Source organism: Protopterus annectens, chromosome 12.part0 (genome assembly GCF_019279795.1).
Source record: "Protopterus annectens isolate FY-2018-M chromosome 12.part0, PAN1.0, whole genome shotgun sequence".
Classification (NCBI taxonomy): Eukaryota; Metazoa; Chordata; order Ceratodontiformes; family Protopteridae; genus Protopterus; species Protopterus annectens.
Window position 1 is genome coordinate 177,189,314 of NC_056746.1, and position 23,531 is coordinate 177,212,844.

The window sequence follows — 23,531 nt, forward strand, 5'->3', positions numbered from 1 at the left end:
AACCTACTGGTAGGTAAATAATGAGTAAAAACGAACAGTAGGACAATTATAAGAATGAGGACACCATACAACCTACTGGTAGGTAAACAATGAGTAAAAACGAACAGTAGGACAATTATAAGAATGAGGACACCATACAACCTACTGGTAGGTAAACAATGAGTAAATACGAACAGTAGGACAATTATAAGAATGAGGACACCATACAACCTACTGTTAGGTAAACAATGAGTAAAAACGAACAGTAGGACAATTATAAGAATGAGGACACCATATAACCTACTGTTAGGTAAACATTGAGTAAAAACGAACAGTAGGACAATTATAAGAATGAGGACACTGTACGACCTACTGTTAGGTAAACAATGAGTAAAAACGAACAGTAGGACAATTATAAGAATGAGGACACCGTACGACCTACTGTTAGGTAAACAATGATAAGATTTTAGTGTGTTAACAGTGTGTAAAGTAATGGGTGAGGCTGTACTTTATAATTCAAATTATAGAGAATTTTTTCATATTAGAGTGGGAATGATAAGAGGTATGATAAACATCTCCATGTGAGTATAGCAGAAAAAAACTTCTCTGGAAATGACACGTGTTAGAGGTCATATAAGCAGAAAATTATGATATTTGAGAAGGATGATTTTTCTTCATTCCTCCATGTGAAATTCACACTAAAGCAATATAAAAAATATACAAGAGCAAATAAAATATTTAAGTAGGAGAAATGCATTTTATGTATTTTTTTATTAATTGAGTCTTGCGTACAAAATTACCCATATAAAATGTTACGTTTAATGTTGCAGGTAGAGGAAGAAATGTAGGAGCATATTTCAAAACTGTGAAACAGTTAGGGATTTAAAAAGAATGAGTCGTTTAGGATATTGAATGTAACAGTAGAAAATGTATTGGGTTGGATGAATGGAAATCCATAGAAGCAATGCATGATTTGGAAAGACAAGTGCTAGCATCCCTTTGGCAAATTTGGAAGAACAGATGCAGTAATGTGCGTTATAGTATTTTTTTTCTTTATTTTGCTTTTGTTTGCTGGGTTTGTCTGAATGGGTTTAGTAAAAAAGAAGTCTTTTAAGTCTAGGCCTGGGCAGAAAAGCTCCAACATATTACAAACATTTTTAAACAGACATTCAGTAATATATATGAACAGTCATTAAATAATGCACATTAACAATTACACATTCATCTGCTTATTAGATTACATTCAAATGAAAGTAGAGGCAACTGTTACAGAATACGTGATACTTGTGCATTAGTAGATGTTGAACACGGAGCATTTGAAAAGGTATACTAGTGGGTTTGTCAGAATGATAATAAATAGATTGTGCAATTAGTACTTAGAAATTTGAAGAAATTGAGGTGAGGGTAGAAAGTAGGTGAAGAAGAAAATGTCAAGAGGTAGGGTATAGAACAAGTTCAGAGACAATGATATATATATATATATATATATATATGTGTGTGTGTGTGTGTGTGTGTGTGTGTGTGTGTGTGTGTGTGTGTGTGTGTGTGTGTGTGTGTGTGGCTATCATAAGGTTCATATTGGAGGTATAGAGATGAAGGGTGAGCGGTAAGGAATATGTTATGGGTGAAGCAATTAAGGGATTAAGACTAAGGATCAGTTCATAAAAAGTTTACCTGCAAATGCTCAACAATGTGTTCCTCTGCTCACCATTTACCAAAAGTATGATTGAAAAAACGTGGGTTGACAAACCTGTAAAAACAGAAAAAAAAACTTTTTTTTTTTTTTTTTGGCAGGGGTGCACCTCAAATCCATCAAAATTATATATATATATATCAACTGTATGGTTGCAGCACACTGGAGAAAAGGGGATAAAACTCATAAAGGATACCGCTGACACACACTCACACAATACACAGAGATGAAACTAACCGCAATGCAATATCCTTGCACTGATGACGCACGACAGCAGAGTCAGAGATGAGTCATATGTAATATTTTGTGAAAATGTCATCGTATTGTTTTGAATGTTTTAATAGGTACATTTAAATCTGAAAATGTTTTGGTCTTCACGCATGTTGTTATATTAAAGATATATAGTATTTTATTATTGTTTGTACACCTTTTCTTTGCATTGTGATTATTATTTTTCACTGAATGAGTTATCACTACTCTTTTAAATAAATATATTATTTACATCTAACTGATGGACTGCTAACTAATGCCAATGGGACCTTCGTTTATCATTTTATCTGAAGGATTGAGAGTGATGTTGGAACATTAATCCAAGCACCTAGTGTTGACATAGAACCCCCAGCCTTCTTATCTTTCCAGTATCACTGTCTGCTGAGTCTATGACATTACTATATGAGGTAGCCTTGCAAAATGAACCAGTGATAGAGTACAGTTACTAGGAGCTACTAGTTAATATACCAGTGGTCAGAGTCATTTATTTCTTTTGCATTCAGGTACTTAGAGACATTTAGGTATTCAACTTTTCAGATTGTCTCTCTTCTTGCAATCTGGATTGGATAGCTGTATGTATGACTGACTCAGTTTGGAAAATGCATCTTAAGAATATATCTTTATAGTTCCTTCTCCAGTACAGAAATGCAAAACAGATCCCCCAGTCTTTCTTTTCTGGCATTCAGACACTACAGTGATCTGGTAAAAGACCAGCTTTCAACCCAATGATGTATACCCCAGTTTATACAGAGGCAGAAGCCTTCAGTGACTACTACAGCACTGCTGTTCTGTGACTAGGTTCAAACAGCTGATAAGAACCCATCCATTTCTCAATTAATCTTCTACAAAGAGTACAAAGAGCACATTGTTACTTGCCACCTGTTCTACTGAGAATACCTGTCATTTCTTAAATGCTGTGCCATAGCAAGTAACCAGGTAATTTCTTACGGTTCTTATAGCCTGACACATCCATCTACATTCTGTTGTATAACGACTGATTTTAATAATCTCTATTGTGTAGTGAACCCATTAACCTATTGCCTAAACAGACATTTCTTGTGGTTCTGGTTTTCTTTAAAGCACATGCATTTCTCTTGTCCTCTTTATATTGATTTGTGCTCTACATGGTTGCCACTATGTCTGGAAACTGTGGTATGGAAAAAAAAAACTCAAAAAGAATCCTTACCAACTCAGTATCAAAATCATTTCTCTAGTCTGCTCCACAAGTTGCCAAATACTGACTAAGTATTTATTTATTTACTTATGTGTTTGCTTCATTTTGTATTGTTTGTATTTGTTCACTAGGTGCAGCACCGATCCACATGGACATGCTTCTAACTCAGCCCAGAGGCAGTGTCTGGTTAAATTACTTGGTCAGAGTCACATAATAGATACTGTGGGATTCAAGCTCTAGACTGCATGAAGCAGCTTGTCTACATGTCATTGCCTTGATCATCTGGACTACCTGACAAGCAAAAAAGTAAAAATTTAGTAGCATGAGTGTATTTGTCTGAACTTGAAATGGTTATTCCTTACAGTTAAACATAAGAAAAAATCTGAACTTATTCTTTTGGACAGAAAACAAAATAGTACCACACACCATTAGATGCAGCTAAGATACAAATGTAAGAAAGATCAATATTGCATTGCTCTGTGGGGAAGTGGTGTTTTCTTCCAAGTGAAGAACATTAGCTGAGCTAGCATTTTCCAATGTTTTGGTGTAATATGTAACCCTTTAAAGTTTCTTGAACTAACTGAAACTTCAGTGCATCTGATTTTTTTTTCTTTTTGGCCTCCATTTTCTCATAAAACGGTACATGTCAATGTAACAGTTTGCATTTACAGTTATGCTCTGCTAGAAAAAAGCAATTGTTAGTACTGCTTGCTTTGTCTCTGACAGAGTTGGGGCTGGTGGTTATGTTGTACAATCTGTTTAAAATTTCAGGATATTGAACAATGATGACACATGAGTTCAGTATTTACTATAGCTGTCATCTGGTGTACTGTTGTAGAAATCAGTTGCCATTACTAAAAATAAAACATAAAAGAATATGAAATGCTATTTTCTCAGTGGGATATAATGAATGGATAAGACTTAAGTTTTAGACAGGCAACAGATGCAGCAAAGTAGGCCCCTTGTGTAGAATATGCACTAAACATCCTGATGCAAATAATTTCTGTAATATGTCAGCAGTGTGAAATGTATTGATGTAGAAATAAAATGATTGCTAGCGAACTGAATTAAGGCTGAACAATTCATTATACCTCTGTATGAAATGCATAAAGCTGTGCACTAAACATTTGGTGTAGTATATTCTTGTTCATAATCGTGATTATGAAATAATACACTGAGTCAATAATATGTAGTCAGACTCATTAAGCAACATCTGTCTAGAAATAGAATGAATTAGGGCTTTCTGTTTGCTGAAGCTGTACAAATCAGCTGTATGTTGTAAGATACTGTATAGATTATTCAAATAATTGCAGGTTTCAGCAGTTGCTGATTATTAGTAAAGTTAAAATTGCTTTTCAGGAGATATTGGTTTTAAAAAGTTACAAAAGCTGGTCTTTCCATTTGGATTTTTTTAGATATGGGACACAGCAGGGCAGGAGCGATTTCGCAGCGTTACCCATGCCTACTACCGAGATGCTCATGGTAAGTTCTGTAACTCAAGTTGCTGTACTATACGGTGAGTGCTGGAAAGCATAAACGGAAACTGTATGCTTTTTTTTTTAAGTTAGCAAAGTGCTCAAAGTTGTTTTTCTTTAATGATAAAATATTTATGTATTTGATTGCACCTGTCTTTATGAATACCATAATTTAACCTTTGTTATAAAGAAAAGTCACATAGCAAATGTTTGTGCTGCTAGAGGAAACTTAAATGAGGTGACCTGCTGATCACAATGTAATATATAACAAGAGAGTTACAAAATCAACACTATTTACATATGTATAAAAACATTCACACATTATTGGTTTGATTTGAAATAGTTTTATGGAACCTTACTACATCAACCTAGGTGTAAGTGCATGAAAAAACAATGCATATCTTGAAGTGACAGCTACTTAATAATTAATCAAAACATATATGCATTTACTGAAAAGAAACCAAGGTAATAATAAGCAATACGAATTATAATGCCCCTCACTATAGTATCTGGTTAAGTAATAAGTACAAAATTGCTAGAAAAAGATAAAGAAGGAGAGACAAAGCAGAGCAACTGAGTGTGATTTGTGACGGAGGCTGTGAGTAAACAGTGGGAAGGCCATGAGAGTAATACCAGACAATAAATGATAGCCAGCAAACTATACATAGAAGTGGAGCAAGGCTGGCCTTGTATATAAGTATGTGGAAGATAATTGAGTAACTCAGATTTTAAAAAGCACCTAAGTGGGAGCAGAGCAGGTTGTTTAAGCCTAGGTTGAAATTGTGTTCCACGAGAAAGGCTCCAGAGATGTTGATGGTTCTTATGTGGCTATTAGCTAGGTGGAGACTAAGGATAGCAAAATGGGACACTGACCTTATTTTACAGACCTAATTCCAGGCTCCATGGAGTAAAATCAATAAAAAAGGAAAATCAGAAAGATATAAAGTTATAGTTGTAGCAAAGTAGATGGATTTGTAGATAAGATACAGACTGAAGTATTGTCAGTCTGTGTCAGGAAGCACTACATAAAAATGTATTAGCTTAAAGGGCAAAGTGAACATATTCTAAAAACTTGTCTCTGACCCCAGTCCTCAGATGATCTAGTAGCTTGTTTCCAAAATCTTATTCTTAAAGCAAAAATTGTCATAACATTGGACAATTAAGTTAACAGTTCAGTTTATTTGTGTTTTTTTTTTCATCTTGGTCTAAAACTGCAGTTTTGGAATTTGACATGAGCCTTTTACTTTACGCAGCCACATAGTGGCCTTTGTGTCATACCTGATTAGAGAAGGCAGTGATTGTATCCTATCCTATCCCACCACCACCACCATGACCACAGGACACATTCGTTAAATTCTTTCCTTCCCAATGGATATGTACATACTCATTTATATGCAATTAATTAGGCTATATAAGAAGAATGGTCCACTTTTCTGGAGGCCACCATTGTTAGAAATGTTATACTGTTTGCAAGAAATATTGAAGTTTTCCAAGGTCATAAGAGGCATATAAGATCATAGCTAGGAAAAAGAAAATGTTTTGCAGTGTGCCATAGCATGATGGCATGATGAGATAGGACAAAAATGATGCAGTGATGGCATGATGGGATAGGACGTAAATGATGCAGTGATGGTGTGATGGGATAGGAAAGAAATAATGTAATGATGGCATGATGGGATAGGACAGAAATGATGCAGTGATGGCATGATGGGATAGGATGGAAATGATGCAGTAATGGCATGATGGGATAGGATGGAAATGATGCAGTGGTGGCATGATGGGATAGGATGGAAATTATATAGTGATGGCATGATGGGATAGGACAGAAATGATGCAGTGATGGCATGATGGGATAGGACAGAAATGATGCAGTGATGGCATGATGGGATAGGACAGAAATGATGCAGTGATGGCATAATGGGATAGGACAGAAATGATGCAGTGATGGCATGATGGGATAGGATGGAAATGATGCAGTGATGCCATGATGGGATAGGACAGAAATGATGCAGTGATGGCATGATGGGATAGGACAGAAATTATGCAGTGATGGCATGATGGGATAGGAGGGAAATTATGCAGTGATGGCATGATGAGATAGAACAGAAGTGATGCAGTGATGGCATGATGGGATAGGACAGAAATGATGCAGTGATGGCATGATGGGATAGGATGGAAATGATGCAGTGATGGCATGATGGGATATGGCAGAAATGATGCGGTGATGTCATGATGGGATAGGACAGAAATGATGCAGTGATGGCATGATGGGATAGGATGGAAATGATGCAATGATGGCATGATGGGATAGGATGGAAATGATGCAGTGATGCCATGATGGGATAGGACAGAAATGATGCAGTGATGGCATGATGGGATAGGACAGAAATTATGCAGTGATGGCATGATGGGATAGGAGGGAAATTATGCATTGATGGCATGATGGGATAGGACGGAAATGATGCAGTGATGGCATGATGGGATAGGACAGAAATGATGCAGTGATGGCATGATGGGATAGGACAGAAATGATGCAGTGATGGCATGATGGGATAGGACGGAAATGATGCAGTCATGGTATGATGGGATAGGACAGAAATGATGCAGTGATGGCATGATGGGATAGGACGGAAATGATGGAGTGATGGCACGATGGGATAGGACGGAAATGATGCAGTCATGGTATGATGGGATAGGACAGAAATGATGCAGTGATGGCATGATGGGATAGGTCAGAAATGATGCAGTGATGGCATGATGGGATAGGACAGAAATGATGCAGTGATGCCATGATGGGATAAGACAGAAATGATGCAGTGATGGCATGATGGGATAGGACAGAAATGATGCAGTGATGACATGATGGGATAGGACAGAAATGATGCAGTGATGGCATGATGGGATAGGAGGGAAATTATGCAGTGATGGCATGATGGGATAGGACAGAAATGATGCAGTGATGGCATGATGGGATAGGACGGAAATGATACAGTGATAGCATGATGGGCTAGGATTGAAATGATGCAGTGATGGCATGATGGGATAGGACGGAAATGATGGCGCGATGGCATGATGGGATAGGATAGAAATAATGCAGCTACACAGGCTAACAAAGGTAGGACAAATAATGAACTTTGAAAGGAAAGAAAGGAAAAGGCGACATGAATGCTAAAGAGAAAAATGCAACTTCAATACTAAGATTAGGAGATATTTCTTATTGAGATGAAGGGAACAAATCTATGAAAGACTGTGTTATAGTTGTCATGGGGTAGTTGGCACAAAATAATGTAGCAGTGCTCTGTTCTTTCAACTGTTTTATACATTTGAATCTTTGTATATAATTGAATCTGGCAGATTCTTGAATTTCTTCGCAGTAATGCAGATATTCTTAGACTAGAGAATGTAAATATTTCCTAAAACCTATATATTTGAGATCCTTTGAAGTTTGTTTGTTTTTTTTTTGGGGGGGGGGGTTACTTGGCATTTATGTGTTTACTTCATGACTAAATATCTGGGCGTATTCTTACCCCAGGCTCCATACCAATGCTCCCTGTGTTAAAATAATCCGTCAGCAAGAATGTATTTTATCTTAACCCTAATAAAGACATGTTTATACCATTCCTTTAGATAATCCTGCCACAAGCAAACAATTAGATTTAAAATGTTACACAAATTTCCATAGTACAGAAATAAACCCACATTAAATTTGTTTATACAAAAAGCGTATAAAACTTATGCTGATTGCACATTCCTTGCATATTTTTTTCATCTGTTTAAGAGATATATGGTGCCAGGATGTTAATATTATCCTTCATTTACCCTTCATTATTAACATCCCTCACTAGTATGTGTAACTTTTTCTTAGTTGTGAAGAAAACAAATAATCAATAAGTCTAAATGTGGATCTCTGACTATATATAAAGTGTCTTCCATGTTAGAGCATGGCCTCACAAATTTAAGAGGATGGCCCAAAATGAAACTCAGCCCTCTGTTAATAATTATCCTTCTCAATCCCTGCTTTTATGATATTTCTTCACCAATTTCCCCTCTACTATTCCTCACCTCACTCTTCATTAAGTCTTCCTTATCAAATTCAGACAATTCTCCTATCATCTAAACTTGTTTGAAAAATGTGTTGTTTAAAGGAAATTAATATTTCTTTCTCAAGAGTTTGTCAGAACCTAGAATGTGAACTACTACAAAGGGGCATGTCAAAAGCCATGCCTCCTATAAAAGACTACCGTCTGATAAAATATTCATGTTTGGAAAAACAATTTAGCAACTGTCTGACCACATATTTCCATCTGTAACAATCTTGCCTCTACAAATCCCTGATACTCTTTTTTGCCTTCACATCTCCTTTTCTGTCTTATTCCTCCCTGTTGTTTTGTTATGTATGCTAGTTTCAAAAGGTGCTCATAAATTTCCAGGTACAGAATAAATACTGTAAAACAAGCAAGTCAGATTGTACAGTGTCCCTTCTGACAGACAAGATCTATACAGGAATTTGAAATCCTTCCTAACTACTATTTCACTTTACTTGGCATAATTTTTAGCAGTAGCTGCATTTTCCAATTTTCTTTCTGAAAAAAAGTCAAGGAAAGTAGATAGATTTCATAACAAGATTTTGTCCGTTTCCTCCTTGTTCATAGGATGTCTAAATATGTAGCAAACATGTGGCTTATTAACAAAATGTCACAACAGACCATGTTAAGGGCACAACGAGAGTTGCGCCTTATTCCGCTACTAATGAAGAATGTCTGAAATTGATATCCGTAGCTAATAAAGAAAGTTCTGTTATGATAAAGCATGATTTTGATATAATGGGCTCCTCTTTGAGATCCACACTTCTTGTGTATAAAAACAGAAGACGCACATATCTCAGAACGTGACCACTTCTTGATGATGTAATGGTGAGGTATTATATACCCCTCTTTTGTTATTGCATTTAAACAAGCTGCTACAAATTTGATAAACTAGATGTAAATGAAAGAAAATGTAAATGAAAGAAAGAAAGATGATGGCTGCTGTGAAGCAGATATTTCAGTTGTGTGTGCCTCTGTATTTAAAGAATCTGCCTGCTCAACTGCTCCTAAACTACCTACTGAAGGAAAGTTTGAAGATTGTATCAGAAGCTGTCAACCAAATACTTCAGATATATGAATGCTGTAAGTAATTTCCAAAGATTTCACACTAGAATGTTTTGCAGAACCACGTCCCAGGCTATATAACAGATCATTCTGAAAAGTTGCGTATAGCCTTGAGTCTAGCCTTGCAACTCCTAAACACAAAAGGCAACACAGTGAGTAATGTTTCACAAATATGATAAAGGTTCCATTAAAGTGTCTTCTTGGTACCAAAAAGGACAGCAAATGAAGACCCATATCAGCCCTATCCAGACTTTAGTGACAACTGCTTACAGGGTACAGAAGTTCAATATCCACACCACTGCTCACCAATATGTGACATCCTCCACAGTGGGCCAGTAATCAAAGAGCCTGACTCCACACCACTGACACTGGAGAGGGACGTTCACTAGGAATACAAATAGATACACTCAGTATCTCCAGATGCACACCTCTCTGCACCAAGTACAATTTCCCTTAAGGGCATACAAGGAATGCAGTCAGCCTGGGGTCTGAATTTCTTTATATCTGTCTCCCTCCAGAGCTTCAAAAAGGCTCCCCAGTGCTTTTTGTCCTTGCTCCAAGTAGCTGACACACACAGTTTATGAGCTTTCACACACACACACACACACACACACACACACACACACACACACACACACACACACACACACACACACACACACCTGGGAAAGGCTGGCACAGATTTACCTACTGTGCCCCCTTCTACCCAGAATATAAGGTAGGTATCACTGCCACCAGACACTCCACAATCAGCTACTCCTAATGCCCTTAACAAAGGGTTTGCAATTATACTGTGTAATATTAATACAAATACAAATGGTAGTAGTTGACCAGGACAACTAGGCCTTCAGGAGTGGCTCACACAGTGTCACCAAGTAAATATAAGCACTCTCAAAGGTTAAATGCTTTCTAAAAGGACCAGCCACAACAAAAGTGTTAAATATATTTAATAATAAATAATAAAAGAACATGAAATACTGAATATATATTTACTGTAAAACCACAGAGTTCAAATCACAGGAAATATTGACAATAACAATAAAGGACAGACTCAGACAAATAAAGAAAAGCAATATCTAAGTTAAGCTTCACTATATTTTCCTGACTAAATCCAGGAGAATTACTATTCCCTATTTACTTAATAGAGCAAGGCAGATGATGTGGTGAATGGTCCTTCTTGTTGTCAGGCCCAAGACTGAATACTCAATACTAAGAAATTTCTCTTTGTAATATCTAAAATGTTCAAGATGACTAGCAGAATGACCTCATCTGGTCACCTGACTCTAGGTTCTCACACTATTCCCCTCTGAAGCTTGAGACAGGATGTTAGCATAGATGTGATAAGATGCATATTTAAGGTTTTGCTAATGTTTATGGCAGTGCCTGGAGCTTCCCCTCTTTTTACTGAGCTAATGAACAAAGGCATCTTCCAGACATGCCATCTCCAGTCCTATTCAGAGGTGTGAGATAAGCACTTTCATGGCCCAACAGATGGTCCAATTAACTATTTTCTTAAAGTAAGAAGTAATCTAGCTGTTTAACCCCTTCCCTTTGAGTGTCCTTTGCTAACTTGCATACATACAGTCTCACGTGCATTCCTTCTGTGTCCAGCAGGACCCACTGGTGATACATTTTTTAACTCTAGTAACTTTATAAATGCATTTTGATTTTCAAATGCCATACAGCTCTAATACATCTTTAACATAAGCATCTGTATAAATCAGTTTGATATTCACATGCCATACAGTTCCAATGCACTTGTAACACAAGCATCTTGTGTAAATCAGTTTGATATTCAAAGGACATATCATTCTTTACAGAACTCCAACTGGCTATGCTGGCACTAGCCCATATCATCACACACCCCACCCACTATTTATATGCCCAAAGTTAAAAATGATGCTGGCATCCAAATATGTGGATTTGCCATATCACAGAAAGCATCCATTATTTATTTAACCATCATCTAAAAGTTGTAAAGCACTTGTTTCCCTATCAGGGATCATTCTGAGTCTAAAAAAGTTCCATCACCATATTATCCCATATCATCACAGCAGATACAGAATTTATGATCAGATCAGCACAGCATTTCTTCCACAAATGATAGTAAAGAAATGCATTTGTTTCCCCTCCGATCCATCAAGGCAGTACCTTGTGTTATTTGGATTTTTGCATTATGATTGTACCTTGCAAATGGACATATAAGAAAGGCTCACTAATGTCTAAAAAAATTCTGCAAACAATTTAGTGACTCCCTGAGTGGAAAAAGTCCATATGCATTCTCTAATGATTCACTGGCTATGGACTGCCAGAGAATACTGTCTTTATGTAAATATTAAGGAAATGAGAGCTGAGGCACAGGCACTGAATTAATTTTATATTATTCTATAGCTGGAGATCCTTCAAGTAAACAAAGACAGTGCAACTGCTATGTGACATGTCTGTAACTGTCAGTTTCCAAACATTAAAACTCATAGCATTGGGCCTTTAAAAATAATAGTAGAGGGTCAGAAAGAGGAACGTTTTCTTATTTTTTGCAATAGTACGTCTTTATATAGTAGACCTTATATAGTTACTCATAGTGAATCTTGTATGGGTTTATTAAATGTATTTAATAAAGTATGTATTCATAAACAGGTCTGATTCTATGAGAAACAGCAAAAATCCTGGAGGCACAATGCTGAATCTGAGGGCCAAATCATAGAGCCATATTTAAATCATAGGAGTTGACAGATATGGACTTGTCACCAACCAAACAAGTACTTACCTCTTTTGGAGACGGTCAAAATTTGGAAATTGGCACTGAGTCAAAACATCATTCTCCCGACAGCTTGTCTACTAATTAAATAAACAAACAACTCCTAGAGCAGATCATTGATGCTGTGTTATTAGTGGCAACCAAACAAATCAGTTTTTCTTGGAGTAGCACGTCACTGTTGGACCTCTCTTGCAGATCTGCTTCCTGCAATTACCAGTCTTCTGCATCTGGGTACGGTTTGCAGTATCTCAATGCTTCTGCATGGAAGATGGACACATACACCTTTCCACGGATTCAGAACATGTTTAATGTCATCACATTGTATTGACAGCCATCATATTGAAAACAGATGGATCAAAAAAACTTTGAACACTCCCTACACTCACCAAGTTTATATCTACTCCAAGGTCACACAGCAGTGGAAAAGAGAGAAAACTCCGCTGTCACCAATAGTTTTTTTCACAATATTCTTTTGACCTACTGGCATTTGAGCACATGGCTTTTGGTGGATTAACACATTGCCAGTTTATCTCTCCCACCTGATATTCCAATCCAGAAGACGATCTGTTACTGTGTAGTTATTTAGTCATGTCAGGTTCTTCATAGCTTCAAGAATTTTAGCATGCCAGACCTATATGGTGACAGTGGCTTTGTGGCTTCTTTAAGTTGTCTGTAAATTCATTGTCATTACATCAGTAATGTTGTCTATCCATCTTCTTCTGTGCTGCTCCTTTCTTCTTCTGCCTTCTATCTTTCCCAGCATCAGTGTCTTTTCCAGTGAATTCAGTTTGCACATTATCTTGCTAGAAAATGAAACTCAAGTCCTAAAGGGACATCATGACCTAAACTGAAATACCTCACCCACGGTCAGCACAAACACAGCTCACCCTTCTTCTACATATGATGTCTTACCTTCCTTTACTTCTTCGCCTCTTCAAAACACTATTATTTCACTTAAATAGGTTAGTATTCCATCCAAATCTCAAAGTTCAACATTTTGATGTGTTGTGAATATGCAGAATTTGTCCCGAGTAGCTCTTCTTTTTTACTGAAAGTGTTAGACAGTTTGAAAGTAACCAAAAAGCCATTGCCTATAAAAATATTCTCCTTGTGAAAAACTGAGTTGCCACTTGAGCCAAAGTCTTTCCAAGCCCAAAGATTGCTAGATTGCTTGAAACACTTTTATAGTTAAATTTGTCTTACAATAGATACTGCAGGCAAGATGTGCCTAAGAGGAATTTTTTTAGCTTCAATTTTCCTCTAATCAAGATAAGTTAAGTCTTTAGTTAGGTTGGGAGAGGTTCTCAGCTGTCAGATGATCACCATTTGGCAGTGAACTGGGTCAGATGGCCAGGGTGGCAGTTGGATGAATCTGGGAGTCCTGTATATGTAGTTGAGTTCTAGAAATACTTAACTGATATTTCTGTGTTGGATGAATTCAATTTGTGCCTCCAGAAGACTTTTTCAAATAAACCTTTAGACATTAAGGATGTACAGTCTGAATGGACCTTGTGTAAGACCTCAGCAGATGAAATGGTGGCATGTAGATGTGGTCAAAACAGTATTAATGCATCTAGGACAGGAACAGCAAATTGGTTTATAGCTTGAACTTTGTTCCTGGATGTCAATGCTGTTTTTAGGATTAATTTAAGTCCTCTAAAATATTACTTACTTAGATTATTCACATTTGTTCATGTTTTATTGTTGATCCTTCATCAATTCCCAAATATTTATATGCTCCCTCTTGCTCAAGTTCTTTTATAACACATTCTTGTCCCAAACTGATGCTTTCTTGGTGCTGCACATTTCCTGCTTTAAAGGTTGATTTTGCACATTTATCAAGACCAAATTACATTTGTATATCATATGAAGAAGTTTTGACTACCTGCAGTTCTGTTTTCATTTCCTCATCTGATGAGCTATACAGTTTTAAATCACTGACAAAGAGAATATGAGAAGTCTTTACACTTTGTTGCTTTCTGGGAGCCAAATTATAGCGATGACCTAATCTGTTAACCCGACAGCTTAATGGGTTAAGGGCAAGGCAAAAGAGCAGAGCAGTGACAGAGAGTCACCCTGGAATATCCCCCTTTGGATTTTTATCCTAGGAATAATCATTTGTCCTTTATCATGGATTAACTGCAAAGCAGTTTGCCACTGTTTCATGTTTACTGTGATGTAGTTTATCAGCGTAGGTGTATCTTATACATTTTTATGCACTCCTTTATCCATGAATGTGAGACACCATAAAATGCTTTTTTAACTCTGTCCATGCCATTCTTCCCCTTTTCACAATTCTCCACTATGACTTTATTTAACAACAAATGATCCTTTGTTCCATATGGCTTTCTTAGTGGGTATCACCCTGACCCAAAAGATTTATGAGCTGTAAGATGTTGTACAGCAAAAAGATAAAAAGGAAAAGACCAATGCTTACCATGGGATTACAGAGAAAATTAAGAGGTAATATGACTGGGGCCAAACAACAGAAGTACTTGCATAGTATGAAGAAGAAATTCGGAAATAATGGTGGCTATCCTGTATTTTTTGCAGAGCAGTAGTTCATGAGAGCATAACTGTTTGATTACATCTACTCAGTTAAACTGTTAGATGAAACCACTGTGAACTGTTTTAGATAATCCCCTTTTGTCATGTTTGTGTGACCGTGGAGTTAGCATAGTTAAGTTAGGATGTGTGGTTGTGCTTGTACCTCCAAAAAAGGTTGTTTTAACCTGCCTTATTATTGTGTAGGTAATCAGTTGGTTAAAAGCAGTTGTGACTGACCAGTTAAAGTCCAAGCAATCAGTATTTGATCAGTCATAGTAGAAGCAATAATGGCACTTGGTGAAATACACTTTGGGTAATTAACCTTACATTTGATTATATTAAGTTCAGAAGTACAAGGAAAAAAACAAATATGTTGAGGATAGTAGAGCTTGCATTCCACAGAAAAACATTTTTTGACTGTGTTGATCCTGTTTTTTGTTATCAACATGGTTTTGAAGAAAGCATTTTGATCATCTGCCATAGTTCTCAAAATCAAATCCATGTTGCTTGAAAGATAAACTAGGCCTGTCAGTGACTAAGTAGACACTTATAAAGTGGTTAGACTAATGGTAACTAGGCCTGTCAGTGACTGAGTAGACACTTATAAAGTGGTTAGCCCAATGGTAACTAGACCTATCAGTGACTGAGTAGACGCTTTTAAAGTGGTTAGCCCAATGGTAACTAGGCCTGTCAGTGACTGAGTAGACGCTTATAAAGTGGTTACCCCAATGGTAACTAGGCTTGTCAGTGACTCAGTAGATGCTTTTAAAGTGGTTAGCCCAATGCTAACTAGGCCTGTCAGTGACTCAGTAGACGCTTATAAAGTGTAAGTTAGCCCAATGGTAACTAGGCCTGTCAGTGACTGAGTAGACGCTTATAAAGTGGTTACCCCAATGGTAACTAGGCCTGTCAGTGACTGAGTAGATGCTTATAAAGTGGTTAGCCCAATGGTAACTAGGCCTGTCAATGACTGAGTAGACGCTTATAAAGTGGTTACCCCAATGGTAACTAGGCCTGTCAGTGACTGAGTAGACGCTTATAAAGTGTAAGTTAGCCCAATGGTAACTAGGCCTGTCAATGACTGAGTAGACGCTTATAAAGTAGTTACCCCAATGGTAACTAGGCCTGTCAGTGACTGAGTAGATGCTTATAAAGTGGTTAGCCCAATGGTCTGATTTCTGTTATGACAACTATAAGAAACACTCAGGGCAAGCACCTTCAGGATATATTATACTACAGTTGCTTTGAGTTGCACTACTTGCATTAAAAATGTTTACGCATTCAGAAAACATCACGAGCTAGACATCAACTATTGGAGAAGGACATGCCTGATGACTCATTTGCCAAATTTATATACCCCTCACAAACCCAAAGGGACCAATGCCTTTTTAATATTTTTGGGAAGCATGGCTAATCCTTAGGTAGCATGGATTCTATTTTAGTATACCACCATATTAAATTAATTACATGGGGATTTTTGTTTTATTCTGCTCATTTATTAGACTGCTGTAAGGGTCCTTTCAAAGTAATACACTTGTATGTCAAGTACTTACCTAACAATCCTACAAGAGATCACCCTGAAAGACTTTATAGGTGAGTTCCACATATGATTTTTCTTTTTATTGCTTCCAGTCCTTTTTTGGGTCTCCCATAGGCTGACCCATTTTCCTGCACTCAGCTTGATGTTAGACCAGGGTGCATTAATCCCTCATCATATACCTTAAAATCTGCCTTGATAAACTCCTTACCAAATCATTCTTTTACTGATTAAAAGCATTTGATCTTCCAGATCTTATTTTCTGATTCATCGGCAAGATTAGTGGGATTTGCTGACTCCTTATGTTATGTGTGTTATGTTTTGTAAATATCTCTCTGGAGGTCAGCAAGGCATCAATTATTTTATCACCTTCTATAATCCAAGACATTACGCCTGTAGTCCACTGACAGAAGCATTCTCAGCAAGTCCTTCTCTTTCTCTGTCACAGATCTCTACAGCTGACTCAGATGATGCATACCTTCTCCATGTGTTTATTTATTAACTTGTCTTGCATTGTCATTCACTTTTACTTGTAATGTCAAATTCCCATCTGATCTTAATGCTGTTCATAGCTAGCTTGCCATGTTTCTAGTGATATTTATGAACCATTTCTGGTTCTAATTTGTTGTGTACCAATGGAATCCTGAAGAGCATGGGAAAAGAGTGACCAAATGTCCATCTTGCACTTGCAACAGCCAGTCAAACCAAAACTGTCTGAAAACAAACTATTAAATAAGTTAACACTTTTGCAAAATTTCAGTGAAAAGAGAACAATTCCGAGTGAAATTGTGGAGTTTTATAATTTTATTTTGTAGCCATACTCCGTAGTACAGTAATCATTGCAGTACTTAGTAACAAAAACCTAAATAGCATATTGCTTGTTTGCCTGTGTTACAATGAATCATCATACCATGAATTATGCTTCACTGATTTTTTTTTTACATCATGAAGCATAAGTAACTTAAAATACTAAAAAAAACATATTTTCAGGAGACAAGCCTTTCTACATCCCCTTTTATGGATGACAAGCTTCCCCCACTGTCCTTACTTACACATACCAACTCCATGGTTGCACAACAGTAAGGAAAACTGAAAAGTCCACCGCAGCTCACACTGGTACCACACAATACAAGTGAATTAATTTTCAGTGAAGCACAATTAAAAGAAATATGACAAAATATTACATATTGAAATTGTAGGATAAGCTGCATTATTACTACTCCCCAAGGTTACTTGATGCAGTAAACATGCCTGACCTTTGACACTTCTGGAACACCAGAAAGCAAATGATGATATGATTTGTTCCTAGTGCTCTGCAGCTTCTAGTATTATAGACATTGCCAACATCCTAGCTGACAGGTTCAGCGCAAACTTCTCCCCCCCCCCCCACCAAAAGGGCAAATATCTATCCCAGCAGAGTGCTGCCCCCCTGACATCTCAGATGCTCAGGTGAGAGCTGCCCTCTCCAAAGCAAAAAACACAGCATCAATGGGACCAGACGGTGTCTCAGGCTGCGTCCTACATGAACTCCAAGAAGAGCTAAACCCAAACATAAAACTACTGTTCAATCTCAGCCTTACTACAGGATATGTACCCAAAGAGTGGCGTACAGCAACAGTGGTCCCTCTCCACAAAGGTGGTGCCTCAACGGACCCTGGAAACTATCGCCCCATAAGCCTGACTAGCTTGGTCTGCAAAGCTATGGAAAGGATCATCATGGACCTCATAAATAAAGATATTGGGGACCTAAAGACACTGGATCCTACCCAGTTTGACTTTGTTAAGGGCAGATCCTGCCTCTTAAACCTGGTTGACTTCTTTGAAACAGTTACCAAGGCCATTGACGAAGGGAAGGTGGTCCACACAGCCTATCTGGACCTCGCAAAAGCCTTCGATACAATACCCACTCAGGCATTATAGATAAGCTCACCAGCTTAAATATAAACCCCTATGTCACTAGATGGGTTGCAAACTGGCTCAAGGACAGAACCCACATGGTTAGAATTGCTGGAGCCATGTCAGACTCCAAACCAGTTACAAGTGGCGTCCCACAAGGCTCAGTCCTGGGACCTCTCTTGTTTGGTATATATTTTTCGGAGGTACAGGCCAACACGGAAGGACTGTGGCTGACCAAGTTCGCAGATGACTGCAAACTGGGCGCCATAATCGACTCTCCAGCCGACACAAGCATCCTCCAAAAGGGCCTCACAGAAACAGACAACTGGTGCCAGAGCCATGGCCTCAAGCTAAACGCCAAAAAGTGTATAGTCATCCCTTTGGCAAAAACAAAATGCCCACAAATTACCACATAGGTGGTAATCCATTAAGTACAGAAGAAGTCATTAGGGACCTGGGGACCCAAGTTGATAGCAATCTCTCATTTGACAACCACGTGGCCAAAGTGGTTAGAAAAACATTTTATATAGCCCACCTAATCATGAAGGGATTCACATCTAGATTAGGAGAGGTCATCGTGCCTCTTTACTCATCCCTCATCAGGCCCATAATCGAGTACAATGCCCTTTTGGGATGTACCTTACCAAACACCTGCAGCAACTGGAAAGACCCCAAAGTACCTCACCAAGAGGATCAAAGGGCTCAAACAGATGCCATATGCTACCGGTTAAAGAAACTCCAGCTCTACTCAGTGGCATACCGCCTGCTCAGAGGTGACCTGTGCCTGGCGTATAAGGCCATGTCCAACCCGGAATTAAGGGACATGTTGCACCTCAAAAAATCCAAATCCCATCGAGCTACACGCTCGAGACTTGAACCTCAGCACTGAAATAAATAGGACATGCTGGAGGGACAGATTCATAACCCAGAGGCTCCCTTCACTATGGAATAAAATCCCAGTCCAGGTTAGGCAGAGTCCCTCATTGACTCTCTTCAAGAGGAATCTTGATGAGTGGATGGGAGATCATAGGTTTACCCCGGGTATCACTTCTGTGTCACTGTTAGACAGAGGCACAGTATACTAACCTCGAAAAAGGGCATAGCAAAATTAATTTAAAATGGGTGGCGAAAGCCAAACATACTCTGGCTAGGCTTATAAATGCCCTAGGGCAGATAGCCTAGTATGAACCTATGAACCTATAGAAGTAATACTTCCCAGACCAGAGAGTAATAACACACTTGTAACGTACTCTACCTCCCACCCACCGAATTTCCAACTAAAAGACATTCTTTTTCGTACAGGTCCTGTCCAGCTGTATCACTTAAAAATGATATACACAAAAAGTCCCGATGGTGCATTTGCCTCACTTTTCACAATATGCCTGATAGTTTAAGCACATTTCTCCTGTGCCTCATCTTCCACATTTATAACATGTTGTTCTCAATGTACCTGTGTCCTTTCCACATTCAACACAAAGGGATGCCTCCAGTAACTCTGTGTGTTTCAACTGTCCTAGATTATTCAGGAATCAGTAACTACCATAGTCTTTTGTACCCTACTATAGTCAACCTCTGGCTAAGGAATTAATGGAGACTTTTACTGCCTCAGCTATTTGAGTTAATAACGTGTGCCTTTCTTAAATCTTTAGTCACTTATTGATTTTTCATTTGACTTTTCTAACTCTTAATTTAATTAATGGTGCTAAATCAGTATATGTTTCAGAATATCACTACTTGAAGATATGTCTATATTATTCTTATGTATGTAATATTTTTCATCAGCATCATTTCTAAAGAAGGATGTGCCAAGATATTTATTTCCATTACTACTAGCTGAATTTGCCATGACATTGATAAGCTGGCTTTATAATGATTTAGTATTGTAACTGATGTACATTTTATATACGCCATGGAATTTTAAGTTGATATTAAAATTAAGCAGTATTACACTATATTTTATGTGAATATAAATACAGGGAGACTGTGATTTATGTTTATTAACATCTTTCAACTGAATAATGCAAATGAAAATACTGTGTCAATTGTTTGTAGAATTGCACTGTTTAATGAGCTGAGAAATAAAGAGGATGTTCGCATAGCAAAGCTAAAATATTATGGAAATGAACAGGAAATATCACTGTATTTAAATAATTCTTAAAAAGGTTTCTGAATGGTTGGTAGGGGCATATTCTGAAGACAGTGTTAGTGAGTTAACATTTTTATGCATATTTACCTCTTTAGACACTTCAACAAACTGGTAAAATAGCAAAGAAGGCAAACTGGCTATTGACACTCCACACTTTAATTGTAAGCGCTTTCGTTGAAGCAAATGCCCCAACTTCTTCAGACAACTCAACACAACACAATACACTCAATATATATTACAGTCAATAAATGGTATTATGGGAGCTGGCATAGTCAAATATTGCAGATATCAATACTAATGCTTCCCTCTAAAAACAAATCATTAAGGGTGCTATTAATTTTCTTGTAAGCACTGTTGACCTCATTTAGGCTAACATGTTCATAAGTATCACTTTCAAGATATTCGAGCATTTTATTTACATATTCAGTTTAATCCATAAACACCAGACCTCCTCCCTTATCAGGTTTCAAGACCCTAATTTGGCATATTTTCAACAGTTGTAAAACGTTAAGTTCTTCAGAGGTTATGTTTTTATGGTAATTCCCATTGTTATGTTTATTACACAACACAGCTCTCAAATCCATTTCACATATCTTTTCAAAAATGGCAAGAGATTCATGAAGGGGATGGGTGAACATGCTAGAAACTCTAAGACTATTTGTAAGAGAAGAATTACTGCCCATTAAACATGTTAGATTTAGTTTTCAAACAATTTAAGGTCAATGATGGTTCTAGCTAAGTTGGCTTTCTTATCTGGAACAAATGAGAGCCCCTTAGCGAACACATCAACTGTCTTTACATCAATGTCTATTGTTGTAAAATTGAAGATTTTAAAATCCTTTTCAGAACTTATGTGGATTTGTAGTTTGTTTTGTGGACCCTGGATCACCTTATTCTCTGGTTCTGGCATCTCCGTTGTTGCCCCTGGTTCCTGTTGTTGCGCAATTGGTTGCGTTGGTTCTCTTGTTGTTCCTGAAAACCCTGGTTATTATTCATTGTGTTCGTATTATTATTTTGTTCTGCTCGTTGTTGAGGGCCATTGGCCTGTTGTTAGTTATGTTTAATTATTTCACTGTGTCGTAAAGGTGGTGTTTGCGGCTGTATGCTCTCATTACTTAAGCCTTCATCCACATTCTCTTTGTTATCAGGTGGGTGTTGACTAAGCACATTCTGCAACTGGCTATTGATACTCCACACTTTAATTGTAAGCGCTTTCGTTAAAGCAAATGCCCCAACTTCTTCAGACAACTCAATACAACACAATACACTCAATATATATTACAATCAATAATTTAATTAAAACCAGTTAAGACAGTATGGATTTAAAGATACAAACACTTAAAACTGTAGATATAAAAATTGACAATCAAAATATATAAAATCTGTTGATTTGTAATATGTAATGTCACCTCTTCTTTGTATAAATAAACACTAAAAATGATGTACTGTTTAAACTGTGAGCTTTAGCCAACTGAGACCTGCATGAGTGGAGCTAAGTAGATTTTTATCTGCACTTTTATCAAATAATACACGATTTAAAGTAATTTGTTTGTGTTGCATTGAGCAATATCTAGCTGGAAGTTGACTGTTTTTTCAGTAGGTCTTATACAAGTGGTATTTTCAGTTAAGGCTTGTTAAAAAACCTGCATAGCCAGTGATAAGTGGGGGTAGTTTACCTCATTGTTATTCGGTTTCTGTCTTATACAAGTGGTACAGTGAATTGTTTTCTGTTTAAACTGTGAGCTTTGGCCAACTGAGACCTGCATGAGTGGAGCTAAGTAGATTTTATCTGCACTTTTATCAAATAATACATGATTTAAAGTAATTTGTTTGTGTTGCATTGAGCAATATCTAGCTGGAAGTTGACTGTTTTTTCAGTAGGTCCCCAGCCATCCTCCCTGCTTTTGTGTTGGTGTTAATCTTGGTGGCTTTGAAACTGCCCGCCCCTCTTGTAAATTTGCACTTGGATACTCCTCCTGGGCCCATCTCATTTGCTCACTCAAAAAAAAAAATGTATCTGCTTTTACTGTATTTGTGTTTCTTCCTACTTTATTTTGCTTTTGCATCATCTTAAAAGTACTCAGTTGTATTTATTACTGCTTGGTGTAACTCATTCTAAGCCTTTTAGTTTAAGCACTTGGGCTTCAGACCAGTTGTTTTACATTAAGAAGGTTTGTGGTGTGCACTGTGGTGGCAGGACAGGTAGCTTACTTCCTTCTAAGTTGGGAACTGCTGATTGAGGGCTCAGTGTCTGTTATTCTAAAAGTGTATTAGTTCTGGTTTAAGCACTTGAGCTTCAGGCCAGTTATTTTACATTAAGAGGGTTCGTGGTCTGCACTCTTGTGGGAGGAGAGGCTGGACTCTGCCCTTCTGAGCTGGGAATTTCTGGTTAAAGGCTTATAGTGCCTGCATAGTTGAACTGTTTCTTACTGAAATTGGTACACCTTGTTTGCTGTAGCGTAGACTAGATCCAGGCCTGCTGGATCTAGCTTTGTTTGTATGCTTGTTGTTTGTTTGCTTGTAATTTCCCTGAAATGCTAATTCCACCTAAAACGTGGCTTTTCAGTGCTTCTCTGGATCCCTAGTGATATCTGCATGATTACTGTACTTATTTCCTTGTTTCACTTGAATGAAAGTTGCTGTTTGTCGTTTTTGCATTTAAGTTACCTGTAGCACATTGCATTTAAGTTACCTGGCACTTGCTCACTAAAGCAATTATATAAGTCAGCACTAAAAAATTAAAAGCACTACACCCTCACAAACTCCCCTTGAGTACCTTGTTCCCCATTGGCCCTTTTTTCAATTATAAAGGAATTCCCAATACTATTCTAGCATGTCCAAAGGTCAGTTGTCAATCTCCACTCCGGTCCAGCTGGTGAATCTGGGAATCTTGAGGCAATGTTACA

At 37.6% G+C, this 23,531-nt stretch overlaps 1 long non-coding RNA gene across 1 annotated transcript in view; it reads left to right on the top strand.

Moving 5' to 3' along the window:
• LOC122816422 overlaps window positions 1-23,531 on the top strand; it is a 623,953-nt gene that overhangs the window by 268,525 nt on the left and 331,897 nt on the right. Inside the window, exon 3 of the long non-coding RNA XR_006367079.1 lies at window positions 4,532-4,598. This is a non-coding gene — a long non-coding RNA (uncharacterized LOC122816422). The remainder of the gene's footprint in view (window positions 1-4,531; window positions 4,599-23,531) is intronic.